Genomic DNA, 19,052 nt, shown 5'->3' on the forward strand with positions numbered 1-19,052 from the left:
CAGTATTAAGAAGTGGGGCCTTTAGAAGGTGACTAAGTCTTAAGGCCTTCACCAGCTGAATGGGATTAGTGTCCTTATAAAAGGGACCTGAGAGAGTTTGTTTGCCCCGTCCTCCATGTGAGAACACATAGAAGAATAAGGCCCCTACTTGACACCAATTCTGCCAGTGCCTTGATTTAGGTTTCCGAAACTCCAGAACTGTGAGAAATGTTTATAAGTTACACAGTCTAAGTTATTTTGTTACAGCAGCCCCAGTGGACTAAGACATCAGCATAATCATTATAACAAAGAAATATCTACATTCCGCATTCTAAAGCATAATAATGATTTCTTCCAATTCCTGATAAGGAAAGAAAAAATAACTGTAAGTAATGTTTACTAATAGACATGGTTTATAAGTGTTGTAGAATAACAGGAAATATAGAATAATGCAGAGCTTCCTGTGGAAAAGTAACAAAATATTTAGGTATAGATACTTGTAAAGTTGTTTAATAAGTTTTTTTGTAGCTTTTTAACCTTAAACTTTGGAGTCTACAAAGGAAAACAAAAAAGGAATAAAAGAGATTCTATTTGAAGAGATAGTGAATGGCATTACATTTTTCTTGAATTATGGGAAAATTGCTATCTTGGAAAAACTACTTTACAGTAAATGTAATCACAGAGATACCAGGGAAAAACTAGATATTTATAAGCCTTTACATGAAATTCATACTGGGGGATAATATTACAGTACTCAAAATAAATGAATTATCAAGGTAAATATGTAAATATTTGAAATGATTATTCAAAGAGGTCGAGTATATCATTAGACAGACTTCATAAATGTTTATGAGCAGTAAGTATGTGCCAACTTAAGTAGAAAACATTAATTCACAATATAATCTCTCTGAGCATTGAAAAGAAATAACAGAAGCTGTTAAAATATTGTAAGTACTATGTTCCTTGAAGAAGGAAGCACTTTCCTAACTGTTCCCTGGAGTTGTTGAAAATCTTTATTAGTAGCCTGGCACAGTGGCTCACACCTGTAATCCCATCACTCTGGGAGGCCAAGGTAGGCAGATCACTTGAAGGTCAGGATTTTGAGACTGGCCTGGCCAATGTGACGAAACCCTGTGTCTACTAAAAGTGCAAAATTAGCCAGGAGTGAGGGTGGGCACTTGTCCAGCTGCTCAGGAGGCTAAGGCAGGAGAATCGCTTGAACCTGGGAGGAGGAGGTTGCGGTGAGTTGAGATCCTGCCACTGCATTCCATCCTGGGAGTCAGAGTGAAACTCCATCTCAAAAAAGAAGAAGAAGAAGAAAGGAAACTCTTTATGGGCAATATGATCAATTTAAAGTAAAAATTATTTTCAATGAATAAGTATTTAGGTAAACCATTGTAATAAATTGGACTTTTCTTTTTCAATTAATAGATTTTATTTTTTGAGTAGTCATAGATTTATTTCTAAAATGAGCAGAAAGTGCAAGTCCCCTGTATCTCCTTACCAAGACCCACTGTTTCCCTGATTATTAACATCTTGTATTAGTATAGCATATTTGTTATACAATTGATGAATCACTATCAATACATTGTTGTAAATCAAAGTCCATAATTTACATTAAGGTTTATTCTTTGTGTTGTGCCTTATATGGGTTTTGAAATGTATAATAATATGTGTTTACTCTCATCAGAGTATTATGTAGGACAGTTTCACTTCCCTAAACTGCCCTGTGCTCTCCTATTCATCCTTTCCCCTCATGCCCCACAAACTCCTGGCAACCACTGATCTTTTTACTGTGTCCATAGTTGGCCTTTTCTAAAATGACATATTGTTGAAATCATAAGAATATATAACCTTTTCAGATTGGGTTACTTCACTTAGCACTATGCATTTAAGATACCTGCATTTCGTCATTTCATATTGGGACTTGATAGCTCATTTGTTTTCTTCTTCTCCTTCTTCTTCTTTTTTTTTTTTTTAAGACAGAGTCTCGCTCTGATACCAGGCTGGAGTGCAGTGGTGTGGTCTCGGTTCACTGCAACCTCCACCTCCTGGGTTCAAGAGATTCTCCTTCCTCAGCCTCCAGAGCAGCTGGAACTACAGGCGCATGCCACCACGCCCAGATAATTTTTGTATTTTTAGTGGAGACGGGGTTTCACCATGTTGGCCAGGATGGTCTCTATCTCTTGACCTCATGAACTGCCCACGTCAGCCTCCCAAAGTGCTGAGATTACAGGTGTGAGCCACCACACCCGGTCTCATTTCTTTTTATCATTGGATAGTATTATATTGTATGGATATGCCATAGTTTGTTTATTCATTAACCTATTCAAGGATATCTTGGATGGTTCCGAATTATGGCAATTGTGATTAAAAGTGCTATTAATACTCATGTGCAGGTTTTGATGCAGACATACAACAATTTTCGACTCATTTAGGTAAATACTAAGGAGCACAATTGCTGGATCCTATGGTAAGAGTGTGTTTAATTTTATAAGAAATTGCAAATCTGTCTTCCAAAGTGGCTGTGCGATTTTGCATATCCACCAGCAATGAATGAGATCTTTTGTTTCACATCTTCATCAGTATTTGAAGTCAGTGTTTTGGATTTTCATCATTCTCATAGGTTTAAAGTGGTATACTTTCGTTTTAATTTGAAATTCCCTAAGAACATATGATGTTGAGCATTTTTTCATGTGCTTATTTGCTATCTGTATCTCTGTTTTAGTGAGGTGTCTATAGAGAACTTTTGCCCATTTTAAATTATATTGTTTGTTTCTTATTTTTGAGTTATAAGAGATTTCTGTAAATTTTGGATACCAGTCCATTATCAGATACGTGCTTTGAAAATATATTTTCCTAGTCTATAGCTTCTCCTTTCTTTCTCTTCACAGTGTCTTTCACAGAGCAAAAGTTTTAGTTTTAATGAGCTTCAATTTATGAGTTTTTTTGTTTGTTTGTTTTGTGCATCAGGCTTTAGTATTGTATCTAAAAATTCATCACCAAACTCAAGGTCACCAAGATTTTCTCCTGTGTTAACATTTAGAACTTTTATAGCTTTGTGTTTACATTTAGACATATGGTCCATTTTGAGTTAATTTTGTGAAAGGTATAAAGTCTGGGTGTAGATTTATTTTTTGTATGTGGATTTTGAGCTTCAGCACCATTTGTGAAAAGACTATTATATTTCCATTTGTTTGACTTTGTTCCTCTGTCAAACATCACTTGACTATATTTACTATTTTGTTCCATTAATCTATTTTTCTTTTACTCCATCAACTTCACACTGTCTTGATTACTGTAAATTTATATTGTATCTTAAAGTTTAGTAGTGTCAGTCTTCCAACTTTTTTTCTTCTTCAATATTATGAGTCTTGTGCTTTTTCTTATAAAATTTAGAATGCATTTTCTTTTGCATCCACAAAATGACTCACTGGGATTTTGGCTGGGATTGTGTTTAATGTATTGATCAAGTTGGGAAGAACTGAAATCTTGATAATATTGAGTATTCCTATACATGTAGATAGAATATATTTGTATTTATTTAGATCTTCCTTTATTTTTTTCATCAGAATATTAGTTTTTCTCATATAGATTTTATACTTATTTTGGTATATTTATATCTAAGTATTCAATTTTTGAGATATACTAATTTAAATGCTATTATGTTTTCCATTTCAAATTTCAATTTTTCATGGCTGGTATTAAGAAAGAAATTACCTTTGACTTATTAATCTTATATCCTTCAATATTGCTGTAATCACTTCTTAGTGCCAGTAGTTTTTTCTGTCAATTCGCTGCGATTTTCTACATTAATAATCATGTCACCACCTTAAAAAGACAGCTTTATTTCCTCCTTCCCAATCTGTATACTTTTTATTTCCTTTTTTGTTGTTGTTCTTATTTCATTGGCTAGCACTCCCAGTGTGATGTTGAGTAGAAGTGTAAGAACAGATTTCCTTTCCTTGTTCCTGATACTAGCAGGAAAAGCATATAGTTTTTCAATATTAAGTATGATGTTAGCTGTAAGTGTTTATAGATTTGTTTTTTATCAAATTGAGAAAGTTCCTATTTAGTCTTAGATTGCTGATGATTTTACTTATGAATTATGAATGATAATTGTTTTTTCAGATGCTTTTGCTGCATCTATTAATATAATAGTATAATTTTTCTTATTTAGCCTGTTGATATGAGGGATTACAGTAATTGATTTTTGAATGTTGAATCAGCCTTGCACACCTGTCATAAATTCCATTTGATCATGGTGTATAATTCTTTTTATACATTGTTGGATTTGATTTGCTTTCTTTTAGGATTTATGTATCTATGATCCTGAGAGATATTGGTCTATAATGTTTTTGTCTTGTAACTGATTTGTCTGGTTCTGGATTAGAGTAATGATGCCTAGAAGAATGAGTTACAAAATATTCCCACTACTTCTATTTTTTGGAGGAAACTAGAGAATTGCTGTAATTTCATTTTTAAATTTTTGGTAGAATTCATCTGAGCTTAGTGCTTTCATTTTGGAAGGTTATTATTTACTGATCCAATTTCTTATATAGATGTTTAGATTATTTATTTCTTCTGAGTTTTGGTAGATTGTGTCTTTCAAGGAATTGCTCCATTTCATCCAGGTTATCAAATGTGTGGGCACATAGTTGTTGACAATATTTTTTTAGAATCCTTTTAACATCCACTGGTTCAGTAATGATTGTTGCTTTTTTATTTCCCATCATAGCAATTTGGGTCTCTCATTATTTCTTCATTAACCTGCCTAGAGGTTTACCAATGTTAATGATATTATTAGTGAACCAGATTTTGGTTTTGTTGATTTTTTTATATTGATTCTCTTTTTTCAATTTATGTTTTTGACTAAGGATTGGGTGTTTTTTAGTGTTTGCTGTAGCTATCGGTGTCAGAGGTTAACTTTTTCTCTAGTTTCCTTGGTTTTGTCTTCCCTGTTGGGTTTGAGTTTCCTAAGAGACAAATTCATCTTTAAATAAGGTCTGAGTCATGTACTTCTTTCAGTTGTATTCTCCTGATGTAATGATAAGTTGTAGTAGAAAGGGTAATGGTCTAAAGTCTTACATTAGGCCTCCTTCTATTAGCGAGCCTGTGCCCCTTATAGAAGTCAATAACATTTAAGAGGCTTCCAAGTTCTGTTTTGAAGTTTGGAGGGGGCTAACGCTGTATATTTCTCTTTTTCCAGTTTGTTTACTTTATGGTAAAACCCCAGTAGGTAAGGTTATGCTACAATAGTTTGTCTTGAGGTCAGGCCTTTCAAAATGGTTACTTTTTCTCTTCCCCTGATGGAAGCAAGAGAGTTTTTTTTCCTCTCAGGTTTTCACTGAGAGAACTCAACCGGGCTGTAGGAGGTACATTTCATGAAAGTTTGGGGGCCTCATAAGACTGAGTTCCCCTAGAATTTTTTCCACACTGTGCCTTCAGCAATTTGTCAATTACAGTTTAGAGTTTCCTAACAGCATTGTTTCTGCTTCTGGGCTTCTGCTTCAGTAAATTGTGATTCTCTGTATCTTACCTGTGTGTCTCTCTATTTTAGGGAGCAATATATAGCCCTTTGACCTCACTTCTCTGATGTATCTAAGAAGAGTTATTGAGTTTCAGTTTGTTCAGTTTTTTCATTGTAGTGAGAATGGAAGTGATGACACCCAAGATTCTTACATGCCATAGTGGAAACTGGAAGTCATGAATTAAACCTTTAATACATAAATTTACAGTATTATCTTTGTTTGTTTTGCTTCCCATGTAAACTTGTATTTAATCATTAAAAATGGCTTAACATTTCAGTATTAAATTGAATTTGCAAAACAAATTTAGATCTGAATCTACCAGTTTGCATTTTGTGTTAATTCCTCTGATATGTTTCTATTCTCTGAAACTTTAAGGAAAGATTAATTATATAAAGCATATACTTATAAACTGGTTATTATTCTTAACTTAAAAACCTGCTTTTTGGCAAAATAGAGCTCATTTAAATTATTTTATTGTTATTAAAATAGTTTGAGGACTAATATATCAAAGTTCCTCTTTTTAGTGTCATTTAAATGCATTTTCTGGCACAAGCAGGAAAGAAACATTAACTGATATATAACAATGGGAAACAGCTATCACCAGAGGAAAATGATGTATAGATGCATTCACAGATATTTTCCTTATACTGAAGAGAAGATTAGTTTGTTTATTGTCACATTAACTACATGTCACTTTGAATACTTTCGCAGTGTAAAAATTTGACTGCAGAACGTTGACAGTTTAGCATTGACAAATACAGAAGAATCAGTCTGAGATTTAGGAAAGGTAAAAAATATTAAGAATATTAATAGATGTATAAGTGTAATTTTTTGTAAATTCTAGACAATATTACTGTCATTTTTATATTTTATGGTATTAAGCACACAGTAGGCTATATTGTTAGTGATGTTACAATGTTTAATTTCAACAACATCAAAAAATTTACTTTGACAGGAAACCAAAAATGTAGTCTTAAAACATATTATTATAATTTCTATGGGGAGTAAATTAAGCCAAATATAACATTTATTTATGAAATTAAAAGTAATTGATTTTTGAGGGGCTTTAATTTGGGTCTCCCATGCAGGTATTTATTTGTACTCTACCTTGTTTTAAATATGATGTAAAGCAGCTTTCTATGGTACTGACTAGTTTAGATGGGTTTGAGGTGAAATTTCGTCTGGTTGTTTACTTTCATGTGCTGAGATAAAGAAGGGAAACTATATTATGGGGAGAATATTTCCTTCATGACACTATCTACACAAATTATTTTATTATAAAATAAAGATATTTTATAAATACATATCAATGTTGCACAATACTCAATTATCTTTACATGTTCTTTTACATGTAAATGCATAAGTAAAAGTATGACTGGAAGGTCACTAAATTGTAAGCTTAATTTGAATATTTCAGAGATGAAATAATCCTAGTTTCTTAATATTCATTGATAAAAAATAAGATTCTTAGTCTTTTGAGTTTCTTCTGTGGGTATCACTTTTTTATATGGAGATAAAGATTTCTGATTTTGTTTAAAATTATTTTCAGTACTAATTATTGGTTTGCTAAGGCATGAAACAGATTCTGGTATACAAAAATACTTACTTATAAAATAAATGTTACAATATACTTTGACGAGAGTTATGCCAACATTAAATTATGTTTTTATTAAATCATTTAAGAATATAAAATATGGGGAATATTTTTGCCCTATGGAACATTTTAGATATGTTCTTATTTAAAGCAGTTTTTCAGATGCTCTTAAGAATAAGAGAGAATATTAACGGGCAGAAAATTATTTTAAATTAATTTTTACATTAATGTAAATGTTTTTTTTTTTTTTTTTTTAATGAGAGAATGTCTTCTACCATCTCAATTTTAAAGAGAAAATATTCATTTGTACTATTTTGCTTTTCAAGTTGCTTTCCTTTGTGTTCTCCAATCTGAAGTTTCATCTTTGGTGAACCCTCCAATATAGTCTACTGCAGTTATTAATTGTCCGTAATATAAATGATGACAACAGACTTCTGAGCGGCTCAAATGCAGTGAAAAACACACAAGTTCCAAAGGTCAAAAATCAACCAAAGGGGCATTTGATAACATTTATATTGTAAATTGCTGAGAATTGATTGCAAGCGATAAAATAAAAAGAGGCTGAAAATAGAAAACTAAAATCAACAAAAGGCAATTTATATGATTCAATAATAGCTATATACCAATTTATATACCTTACTACTTTAGATTGTTCTATAAAGATTGCCAAAACTTTTAATTTAACGACATCGCTCATTGTACAATGGGTTTAGGAAATTTTTTAATTTAATTTAATTTTTTTTTTTTTTTTTTTTTTTAGACGGAGTCTGGCTCTGTCGCCCAGGCTGGAGTGCGGTGGAGCCATCTCGGCTCACTGCAACCTCCGCCTCCTGGATTCAATCAATTCTCCTGCCTCAGCCTCCCGAATAGCTGGGACTACAGGCGCCTGCCACCACGCCTGACTAATGTTTTGTAATTTTAGTAGAGACGGGGTTTCACGATGTTAGCCAGGATGGTCTCCATCTCCTGATCTCATGATCTGCCCATCATGGCCTCCCAAAGTGCTCAAATTACAGGCGTGAGCCACCGCACCCGGCAGGAAGATTTATTTTAAAAAGCACACAGAATCATGGTTATACAGGGGTCATACAATTTTTCATATAAAGGTTAGAAATAAAAAGCATTCTTGCCTATACTGGATAAAACTTGATTTCTTAGACCAAATAATTTATGCTTACCATTAAAAGTAACATGTAATTATGTTATAAGAAATATAATGTGGAATTAGGTTTTAACCATTTTAGAGACAATCCACCTAAGCTAACAAAATATATTAAGAATCTACCATGTGCCAGACACTCTTCTGGCCATTGGAGACACAGAAGTGAACAAGCATATGGCATCTCTGTATTCAGGACTGGTGTCTAATGGGGGGATGAGAGGGTAGACTATAAATGAACAGAGTAATATACAATCAGGTAATATTCAGTGCAATGTTGAAAAAAATAGACGGTGTATGGGAAGAGGGTGAGAGAAAGCTGCATCAGATAGGGTGGCTAGGAAGTTCTTCCAACAGAGACAAGAATGAAGAGAAGGAATCAATGCGAAAACCTGGGGGAACTGTAATCCAGACATCAGGAACGACAAATGCAAAGGACAATTTCAGCATCTCATGTGGAAAACAGTGGAAAACAGTGACTGATAAACTTATGATGGCAAAACCTGCTACCTATGAACATAATGTTGTTTTAGAATAGTTTAATTTTCTTTTTTTTTTAGGTAAATTCAAAGTAGCTGGTGAGGTACTGCTTCTTATTAATAGAAGATAACAACAATATCCAAAGCGATTAGTATCTTAGATCTCATAATTTGGTTGATGAAGGGGTGTCAGGAGAGAAAAGGATATTGAAAAGGGGCTAAGCAATCTTGCTTTGCTGTAGTGAAACAAAGGCAAACATAATTTTGATTTTTCTTAAGGAAATTACATGATGCCGAGTATTAGTGCATAATTTCATGTCCAGCGGTAATCATTAACAAGAGTAGTCGTCATAGGAATACTAGCAGTGGTGTGGCAGAGGTGGTGGCAGTAATTTTAGTGCAAGTAGAAAGCCTTAAAGGAACACCATCTATGTGACAGCAACAGTGCCAAGTGTGACTTGCATATCTCTTTTATTTTGGCAAACAAATATTAAGGTGAGAGCCAATATTATCCCTGCAAGGTTAGGTTTACACAATTATAAAATTTCAAAGCTGGGACTCAAACTCAGTTGCATCTCACCCCACAATTCAAGCTATTTTTAAGGGGGGAAATAACATTCATTATGATTAATCATAGTGTGGCACCATATAGTTCAAAATTTGAAATTGAAAGAGTATTTAGAAATCCTGAGTTTTAGGGTTGACTCTGCTATGCTATAAAATTGATGTGTGGGAAAGATACATCTGTTCCCTGAGTCTGCAAATAAGTATACCAATGCCATTTTTCTTCCAAATTTGTTCTGGTAAACAAGTGATTGCATAAAAATAATATGATAAAAGGATCTACTAAAAATGGATTTAAACTATGTAGATATTAAGAGAGCTCTTATTAAGCGCTATTTGCTACATTATGAACTGGGAATAAAAATAAGAATTGTTTAGACACAAACCTTCAAATGTCAAAAAAAATTGGGGTCCATACAACTGTACAAGAAAAAACCTGAATACATTATGCATCCATTCATGTTTAATGAAAGTAGTAGACATCTGTAATTTTTACCCATTAAGCCAGCCTCCTAGTAAGAGACCCATCTCTTCCCCAATCCCAGATCCCTGTATTTTGGATAGGATGCCTTCCATCCTTTGGCTCCAATCATAGACCCTATAACTCTAGCTCAGCCAACAAGATGGCCATAACCACAGTAACTGATGGAGAAGAAGGTTTATGGCACAAGCCTAGGTGGAGGGAGGGAGGGAGGGAGCGAGGGAGGGAGGGAGGGAGAGGGGGAGAGAGAGAGAGAGAGAGAGAGAGAGAGAGAGAGAGAGAGAGAGAGACATTTAACACATTTTTTTCCAACTTTTCTTCTTTATTGGATGTCTCATTTATATGAGCTAGCAAATTCCTGTCTATTGAAAGCTAGGTTGCACTGGTTTTCTCTTACCTGTAGTTAAGAATGCAAATCATTAATAGGATGGAGGAGGTTATAAATGAGCCAGGATTTTGAATATGCCAGGAAGACTGATTTAGACAGTATAGTTATGTGAACTCCTTTAAGATAAAAAGTTGAGGTTGGAGTCAGTGAAATGCTTCAGCTTTCGTAAGATGATAGGTATTTACGTAAGGTCTTGAAGAGTTAAATCTAAATAGATGAAACCAAACTTATCACAGAAAGGGGGGGAAATGGCCTTTTTTTCAGTCTAGCAGATGCTAAACCAGAAATAAATATTTCACATATATGTTTTATTAGCTAAACATGTATTACATATATGTTTTATTAACTAAAGGATATGTTTTGTTATTATTATTGGTCATTAATTTAACAGAAACATATATTAAGGTATTCATTAAATCTCAAAGGTTTAAGGAATTTTGGTTCCTTTTATGGGCCAGCACAAATTATGAAGAAAGGTGACATGATGTGAATTTTACTTTAGGAAGAAAATACCAACAGCAGAAAGATGGACTGGAGGCATGAGAAAGTAGAGCAAAAAGAATCATCCAGAAGCTTTTAAATTTAGTTAACTTAAATATTTTTTTGGACACAGAAAGACTTTCTCAAGTAGGAGATGATTAGAATATTAACTAATATAATAATAATGGGAATGGATGTAAGTAAAACAATATCTGATCGGCATTATGGAGGTAGAATAGACGACGTGAGAAATAAAAAGCTGTAAGTTATAATGGAGATGAAGTAGTCAACATGTTTCCATTGGGATTTCAAAGAGTGGAGGGGAAGATTTATTAACAGAGACTGCAAGTAGAGAATAATCATTATATTAGCAAGTAAGAGGGAAATCTATGAAGACACTAATTTAGCTTGGGAACATGTGTTTGAGATACTGAAGTGTTTTTGCTATGAAGACCATTAGATACTTATGCATTAGTTCAAAAAATATGTATTGAACACCTAACTATGGCCTAACTACTGTACTCAACAACTTTCCTGCTTTTGTAGACCCTATATTGTAGAAGTTGGCTGCAATTAAACGAATGTATACTCTATATGAGGTGGTAAAATACACACACACACACACAGAGAAAAATAAAATGGGGATGGGGAAGGTATTTGGGGCTATTTTACAATCTTGGTTACAAAAAACCTCTCTGAGCAGATATCTGAAGAAACTGAGGGAGAAAATCATAAGGATGTGTGGGCAGGTCAAAGAAAGCAATGAAGGCCCTGCATGGAAGGGACATATTTGAGAAACTGCAAGGGGTCAAGTGTGGCTGCAGAGAAGGAATCTAGGGAAGATAAGGTCAGAGAGACTGAATGCCTTGAAAATTCTAGACTGGTGGCCCAGCAAATGATCTGGGGGATTATGCAAAGATTGTAGTTGTTTTCCAGAAACAATTCTTCCCCTTTTGGGTAGTAGTAGATATTTTAGCTGAGCCTGTAGTGTCTCAGAATAAAGATTACCTTGAAGCCATGTGGCCATGTGAGTAGGAGTATGGGACTGAAAGCTCACTTAAGTTATTGATGGTCTGTTTCATTTGCCCTTCTCTTCCTTGCTCTTTCCTCACACACATACATACACACAACATAGGGATCTCTGAGTCCAGATATTGGAAGACTTTTTTTGAGCACAGCCACCTTACTAGTTTATGTATGTGTAAGAGAGAAACACATTTTATTTGAAGCCAAAAAAATATTTTGTTGTTTCTATTACTCACAGTTTAATGCTAATTAATGTAGGAAGTATGATTGTAAGGCTTGTAGGGGTTAAGTCTATCTGAGTTTCTGTGATTGCCCACAGAGAGCATATAGATTGAGATGGCATCTAGAGTGGAAACTTTACAAGTATGCAGAGCCATGAATACATTTTCCTCCTCCTCCTCCTCCTTTTTTTTTTTATTTAAATAGGTAAAATCTGATTCTCCAAGACCCAGCTCAAATATAACGGCCTTTGTGAAACTACTAGTAATAAAAACTCATCCCATTTCTCTTCAAAAAGCAGAATTACTTGCTTTGCCGTGTTCTTCCTCTGCTCTACCTCTTACTATTTTGTCTCATGTTGTATTTATCTATATGTACCATTCCTTGAATACAGAGTGAACTCCTGAAAAAGCCTGTTACCCTTAACATTTTAAACAATCAAGCTCATTTTCAGACCCTCATTGTATCTATGCTGAATTGATGGCTTAAGCTCCCAAGATATCTTCATTTGCCTCATTTTCTTTTTCTTTATTGTCCACAAGGAACTCTCCTACAAATTTTCATTTGTGGGTCATTTCCTCAAAAAAAAATACTCTCATCTGGATCCCATATTTCTAGCATAACGCTTTTAAGTTACAAATCTGTAAAATCATTGAAGACAAGACATATAGTTTACGTCTAGCAGGTTAATAAATAATAAATTTTTGTTAAATTGAATTAGAAGTAATCGATTGATTGAAGCATAGGATGGATATTGTGTCTGTGTGTGTGTTTGTGTGTGTGTGTGTGTATGTGACAAAAATACAGGGAAAAGAAGACATAAAATATGTAGATGGCAACAACAGCTAAGGAAAATCTGTTGAAACAGCTGATTCAGTAACTATACTGGCTTGTCAAGGAATGAATCAAACGCAAGGAGAAAGGAGCTGTTTCTGCTATAGTGTCCTCGGTTTTCTTCCCTTTTCCTTCTGTCTCTAGTGAAGTAAAGCTATATAAATATAGCATATAGCAGTGTATGTCAAATAATGCCTAATAAAATATCTCCAGTTAGAGAGAGCTTTTGGTGAACAAGTCTTGAAAGATATTTGCATCATTTTCTTTGATTAAAGAGTCAATGATTTTATTGAATACATTAACTTAGATATGTGTACCTCTTCTTTGATTAAGATCTTATTGCTATATTTATTTCTATATCAGGAGTACTTTTTCAGTTCAGAAACAGAAGTTTTTCATTTTCAATTTAGGGAACATTACTTTTTAGTTTGAGGTATATATGACTTTGGATGAAGACAGGGCTGTCACAAATGAGATTCTAACTGTAGCCCATTGATTTGGATCTTTAGTCTATTGTATTGATTGTACTTTACAGTCTCCTTGATGTCTCAGCACATTTTGGTAAAGTATTGACATAATTTAACTCCATGGATTCCAGGATACCTATGACCTTTTCAGAAAGTATACATTATTGTAAGAACTTACAAGAACTGAATAATCCTGCAGAAATTATGAATGTTATAATCAACGACAAAACCGCTATTAGTATTAAGTCTTTAAATAATTATACTTTGATTTATATGTTCAGTGTTGTTTTAAATAGCATAGTTCAGTAGCTCATTTTCTTCTGTTCAAAATGCAAAATTAGTCTAATTTTTTTGAGGTACAAAAATTATTCTATAAATATGTAAAATTAGGCCTAGAAAAAGACTAATTTTCATCACAGGAAGTATACACTAGATTTTAAAATTTTAGTACTTTACATAAAAATATTGGTGTGGTGCTATTTAATTACATCATAATTTAGTAGTTAAAAGAATTCTCAATATCTTGTTATTGCTCGATTTATCAGCACGTTAGCATTTCTGAGACTGGCATTCAGAGAGATTTCCTCTAATAAATTTTACTAGTTATCAAACAAGAAAAGAACATTAATGATTTCACCTAACATGCTCTTAACTGTATGATATTATATGAAGAGTTAATTCTCATATTTAGTCTAGAAAGATTTTTAACATGAGTTACTGAGTTAATATCTTTAAAATTTTATTAGGTATTTCTTTTTCTGGTACAGAAGATCCATAATTCAGGTTATTAATCTCTGGTTACCTGTCCTTTCTGGAAGGATTAATTATTTTCTATTATTCATTGCATTTCCACCAAATTTTGAAGATATTTATCATAAAGTTGTGAATCTGAGCTAAGTTTAAAGGCATCAAATTTAATTTTTCCAGCTATTACTATTAACTCTAAGTTTTTTTCTCTGATATGTCTTCTTTTATATTTCTTAAAAATCAAAATTTATAAAGAGATAGAGAAGGCCATTAGCATATCTCTCAATGTCACAAAATTAACCTAGCCACTGTAAAGTTAGCCTGGTATCCACAATATAAGTGACTAATGGCAGATAATATTTTTAGGAAAAGTATTAAATAGTGCACACTACTTCCATCAAAGTATAGTGTTTGAGGCAACTTTAGATAATGGTGCATTTATAATAAACAGTCTTTAAAAGATATTAGCATTTCTGTCATTTATGAGAGATTTTCAGTGTATTTTTCACATATGTATTATTGGGGCAGTGCAGAAATATTATTGTACTGTATTAATAGGCTGACCTGAGATAAACAATAACTACATCCATGCATGCATCATACTTGCATACAAACGTATTCGTTTTCTTTTTAAGCAGACTAGTAGTTAAGTTCCAAGAGAGAAAGGATTCTATATAATGAAATGCCCTGTATGTTTTTGGTTCTGTATCTGAAATGCAAACTTGAAATATTATTTTCAATAACACATTCCATTTTGTATTCTTATAGCATAATGTACAAAGTAGTTGATATTATATTTTAAACAAAACAAAATTAGAGAGTGTCCAGACAAACCAATGAAGTAATTCGTGTGTTTTGGTTCAGTGGTGCAGAATCACTCTTTATATCTGAACTCATAATGTGTATATTTATTAAACAAATTGCCAATTTAATAATTTATAAAGAAATATTAATTTGACAAAATATTTTTAAACAATTAAGTTATTATTTCCTTATTTAATTCATCCACAAAACATTTAGGGAGTCAATCCTGATTGTGAGTCACTTTGCATACGGTCACTTTGTGACAGGAATAGAGTGGCGTGGTCAGAAGGAGACCTCCATGAACCTAAGACTACAACCAATAAAGGGAATTAATGTTTTGAATAGGTAGGTCCATGTTTTGGACATGAATGCATTATCCAGTGTGCACTACAATGCCTAGCCCATGAGAAGTTCTCAATGGCTCTGACTCTGGTATCAAAGATTTATGTAAAATTAGAGTACAATAAATCTTTATGTATACATCACCTATCTCAACAGTTAACAATTTGTAGTCAATAATATTCCTTCTGAACTCTCACCTTTTTTGGGGGGTAGGGGTGAGACGGAGTTTTGCTCTTGTCGCCCAAGCTGGAGTGCAATGGCATGATCTTGGCTCACTGCAACCTCCACCTCCCGGGTTCAAGTGATTCTCCTGACTCAGCTTCCCGAGTAACTGGGATTACAGGTGCGCCGCCACCGTGTCTGACTAATTTTTTGTATTTTTATTAGAAATGGGGTTTCGCCATGTTAGCCAGGCTGGTCTTGAACTCCTGACCTCAGGTGATCTGCCCATCTTGGCCTCCCAAAGTGCTGGGATTACAGGTGTGAGCCACTGTGCCCGGCCCTTTCACCTATTCTTCCTGCTAGGACTTTGTCATACTTTTTGAGTGGACTTTGGAAACAAATCCTGGCATTGTATCATTTATCTGTAAGTATTTTACTGTGAATCTCTAAACAAAAATTACAATACTATTATCACACAAAAATAGTCATAATTTTTAATATCATCAAATATTCCATCAGGATTCACATTTCTCAAATATTCTTTTAAGAGTAAGTTTGACTCAGAGTCCATTAAAATTAGTTTATATGTCTCTTAAATCTCTTTCATTAGATTGTCCTGTGTCTCCTGATTCTTGACATTTTGAGTAAATGGAACTAGTATGCTACACCATAAGTTCATACTGATCCATTCAATTCAAATTCAGAATTACAGGACTTATATATAATCTTAGTGAACTTGCATTTGCATGTCCTTTCTCTCATGCTGATAATCCTGGTTGTTAATAACACTATACCATTTGCTTTATCCCACACTTGTAATAATGCAGTTTCACTAGACATCATCAATACCACAATAAGCAATATGTATTTCTTCCTGGCAATGAGTTTGCACACAATGAACAATATTATTACCAAATAAAGTTTGTAAATTTTGTTTGCTGTTGCACTTATTTTGAAATCGAAAATTACGTATTAATTCAACAGGATAATTAGCAGCAATCAAAAATTTTTTAAAAGTCAAAATATTAAGGGCTGAGCACAGTGGCTCTTGCCTATAATCCTAGCACTTTGGGAGACTGAGGTGGGTGGATTGCTTGGATTCAGGATTTTGAAACCAGCCTGGGCAACATGGTGAAATCCTATCTCTCCAAAAATAAAAATAAAAATAAAAAAAAAATACAAAGTTCACTTGTTATGGTGGCTTGAGCCTAAGCCTGTAGTTGAAGCTACTTTGGGGGCCTGAGGTGGGAGGATTGCTTGAGCCCAGGAGGTGGAGGTTGCAGCGACCCAACATTGCACCACTGCACTCCAGCATACGTGACATATTCAGATACTGTCTCAAAAAAAAAAAAAGTCAAAATATTAAATATACATATTAATTGAATTCGTGGTTGTAAGAATGAGACCCATGGAAGTTTCCTGGGAGGAAGGGCTTTCTTTCTATTTTTCTTTTTTTTAAGGCAGAAATATTCTGACCATGGAACTGGAGCCTAGGCAGTTGTTGAGATTGTTCTTTATCTTTTTCTCTAGGTCTTTTCTGGACTTTCTGGAATTCTCTTTTTATGTTTGCCCTTTTTGCTGTTTACCAGTAGGCGTGCCTAGTCATAGTTTCTACCCTCTTATAATCTTGTCTCATACAGAGAGCATCATGACCAGTCTCACATATTACTATACCACGGATTTTCTTCTTTACCTTCCATTATTCATGACTTTCCTCTCTCAACACTACCTGGTTCTCATCTTCTGGTTCTTGGCTTTTTCATGTGATGAATATCTCTTTGATCACATGCCAGCCAGCCATCCCATCTGTTTTCTGGTAGAGTGTCACCTGGAATTATTCCTTACATAGGTTTTCTGATTATTTTATGAGTGGCTCTGTATATGTCAGTCATTCTAAAGAAAGATCTAGCAAGTTTACTATACTTTCAGGAAATGTTTTGAATAACCAACTTGTCTTACTTTTTGAATGGGCTTGGATAGCATTTATTCTTAGCCTCTGTTATTACATAAAATATATGGGAATAAATGTAGTATATAATTTTCCTATGTGGATATTTGGTAAAAATAATGATAGTACTTTTCCATGGGTGGATGAATTTTAAAGAAATAATTTCTTAGCTTACATGAAGAATTTTTTTTTTATTTCTGCAATTCCCTTCTATTTTCTCCCTAGGATGTCAGAAGAGATAACTAAAATTTTTATGATAACCATGTGGTCAGATCCATAACTTACATTGAAGTCTGTTCTTGTTCAACAGAAGCTAATATTAAATTCAATGTTCTCAAATATTTACTCACAGTAATATGCTCCATTTGGTCTATGCTGTGATTTTTGGCTCCCACTTAATAATAGTTATATGCCCTTTAGCAAATATAACAGCAGGAAGACCATAATGTTCAAAACAACAGACTTGTTAAATGTGTAGCGTATTTTTTCTGTCTTATTTGCCTTTACCAGCTGAATATTGCTTCTGTAATTCTTGGAAGAATTACACATTTTTCTACTACTTAAAAGCATACATTTTAGTTGTTTCTCTTCTTCTAAAAACACATAAAAGATATGTTTTATGATCAATATTTTATCATGCTTTTTTATATTTTTATATTTCTTTGGGAGAGCTTATTTTAGCTCCTCTGTTGTCTCCTGGATTCATAATTGCCGTACAATTTTATGAATCAAACATTTATAATTAACATATTTTAGTTTGGTAGCAATTTCATTTACTTTAATCAGTCTTTTATATTGGAAAAAAAAAACTATAAAGTTCACAAAATGTTTCTCTGCATTACTATAAAGTTTACAGAAATTTCCCTGTAAATCAGTTTCTATATTTTCAGAACTAACAATGATTTTATTCTAGATAAGTTGCCAACATAATACAAGCATGAAATTGACTAATTCTTGAAATGAAAAGGAAGCATGAACAGGTACTATTGATGAGGAGACATCTCAATCCTGCTATGGTAGGAAAACACTGAGTCCTTCTGTGGTAGATTGTTTTACTTATTCCCAACAGTCCTTACCTTTTCCTATAAAGGTTTTCATACTCACCATGAAGTGACTTCTATGTGTTCTGTAGGCAGAGCTTTTATCCTTGTTCTTTTGATTTTTGGCTTTGGCTCTGTAACCCAGTTTGAACAACGGAATGTGAATGGATGTGATTTATGTGACAGCTCAGCGGAAGAGTTAATGGGCATTGCTAGGTTCTTTAAGCACCTTTGTTCTTTCTCCTTTGCTTTGAACATGGACTACCCAAAGGTGATTGCTCCTTCAGCCTCCGTGATGAAACAAGGCAACATGTAGATCAGAGATCCAGCAGAGGACTTCCGTTTCTAATACATAATAACAGATAAATGTTTGTTTTTGTAAGCTATTGAGATGTTGAGATGGTTTTTCACTGGAGGAAAGCTAAGTAATATAATTCTCATTTTTACAATTTGCAGAAATTTTTGAGCAATTCTTGTTACCTTGTCTCCAGAATTATAGTTCCAGATTTTAAGATTTTTCAAATTCTTTACATTTCTCTTTACTGTATGTTTTCCACAAAGTAGTTGTTTTTATAAATGTTTTGAGAGTTAATGATTTAATGAATAAACAGAAGATTGGCTATCAATTAGACAAATCCTTCAAATACATTAACAAGGTCCCAAGTCCAAAGTATCTCTTATTTCTTGGTTAATCTGTAGCTTTTTTTTTTTTTGACAGAATCTCACTCTGTCACCAGGCTGGAGTTCAGTGGCACGATCTTGACTCACTGCAACCTCCGCCTCCTGGGTTCAAGTGATTCTCCTGCCT

The 19,052-nt window shown here is 33.6% G+C and overlaps 1 protein-coding gene and 1 long non-coding RNA gene across 2 annotated transcripts in view; one reads left to right on the plus strand and one right to left on the minus strand.

The window, feature by feature from the left end:
- The window catches only part of CCSER1 (coiled-coil serine rich protein 1), a 1,426,296-nt gene that overhangs the window by 1,208,151 nt on the left and 199,093 nt on the right, over positions 1–19,052 (plus strand). The window lies entirely within an intron of this gene.
- Positions 1,233–18,775, minus strand: LOC110743384. Its single transcript, XR_002522354.2, has 3 exons — positions 18,725–18,775; positions 18,309–18,589; positions 1,233–1,275 (listed from the first exon to the last, which is right to left on the minus strand). It is a non-coding gene; the product is annotated as an uncharacterized LOC110743384 (long non-coding RNA).

Source organism: Papio anubis, chromosome 3 (assembly GCF_008728515.1).
Source record: "Papio anubis isolate 15944 chromosome 3, Panubis1.0, whole genome shotgun sequence".
Classification (NCBI taxonomy): Eukaryota; Metazoa; Chordata; class Mammalia; order Primates; family Cercopithecidae; genus Papio; species Papio anubis.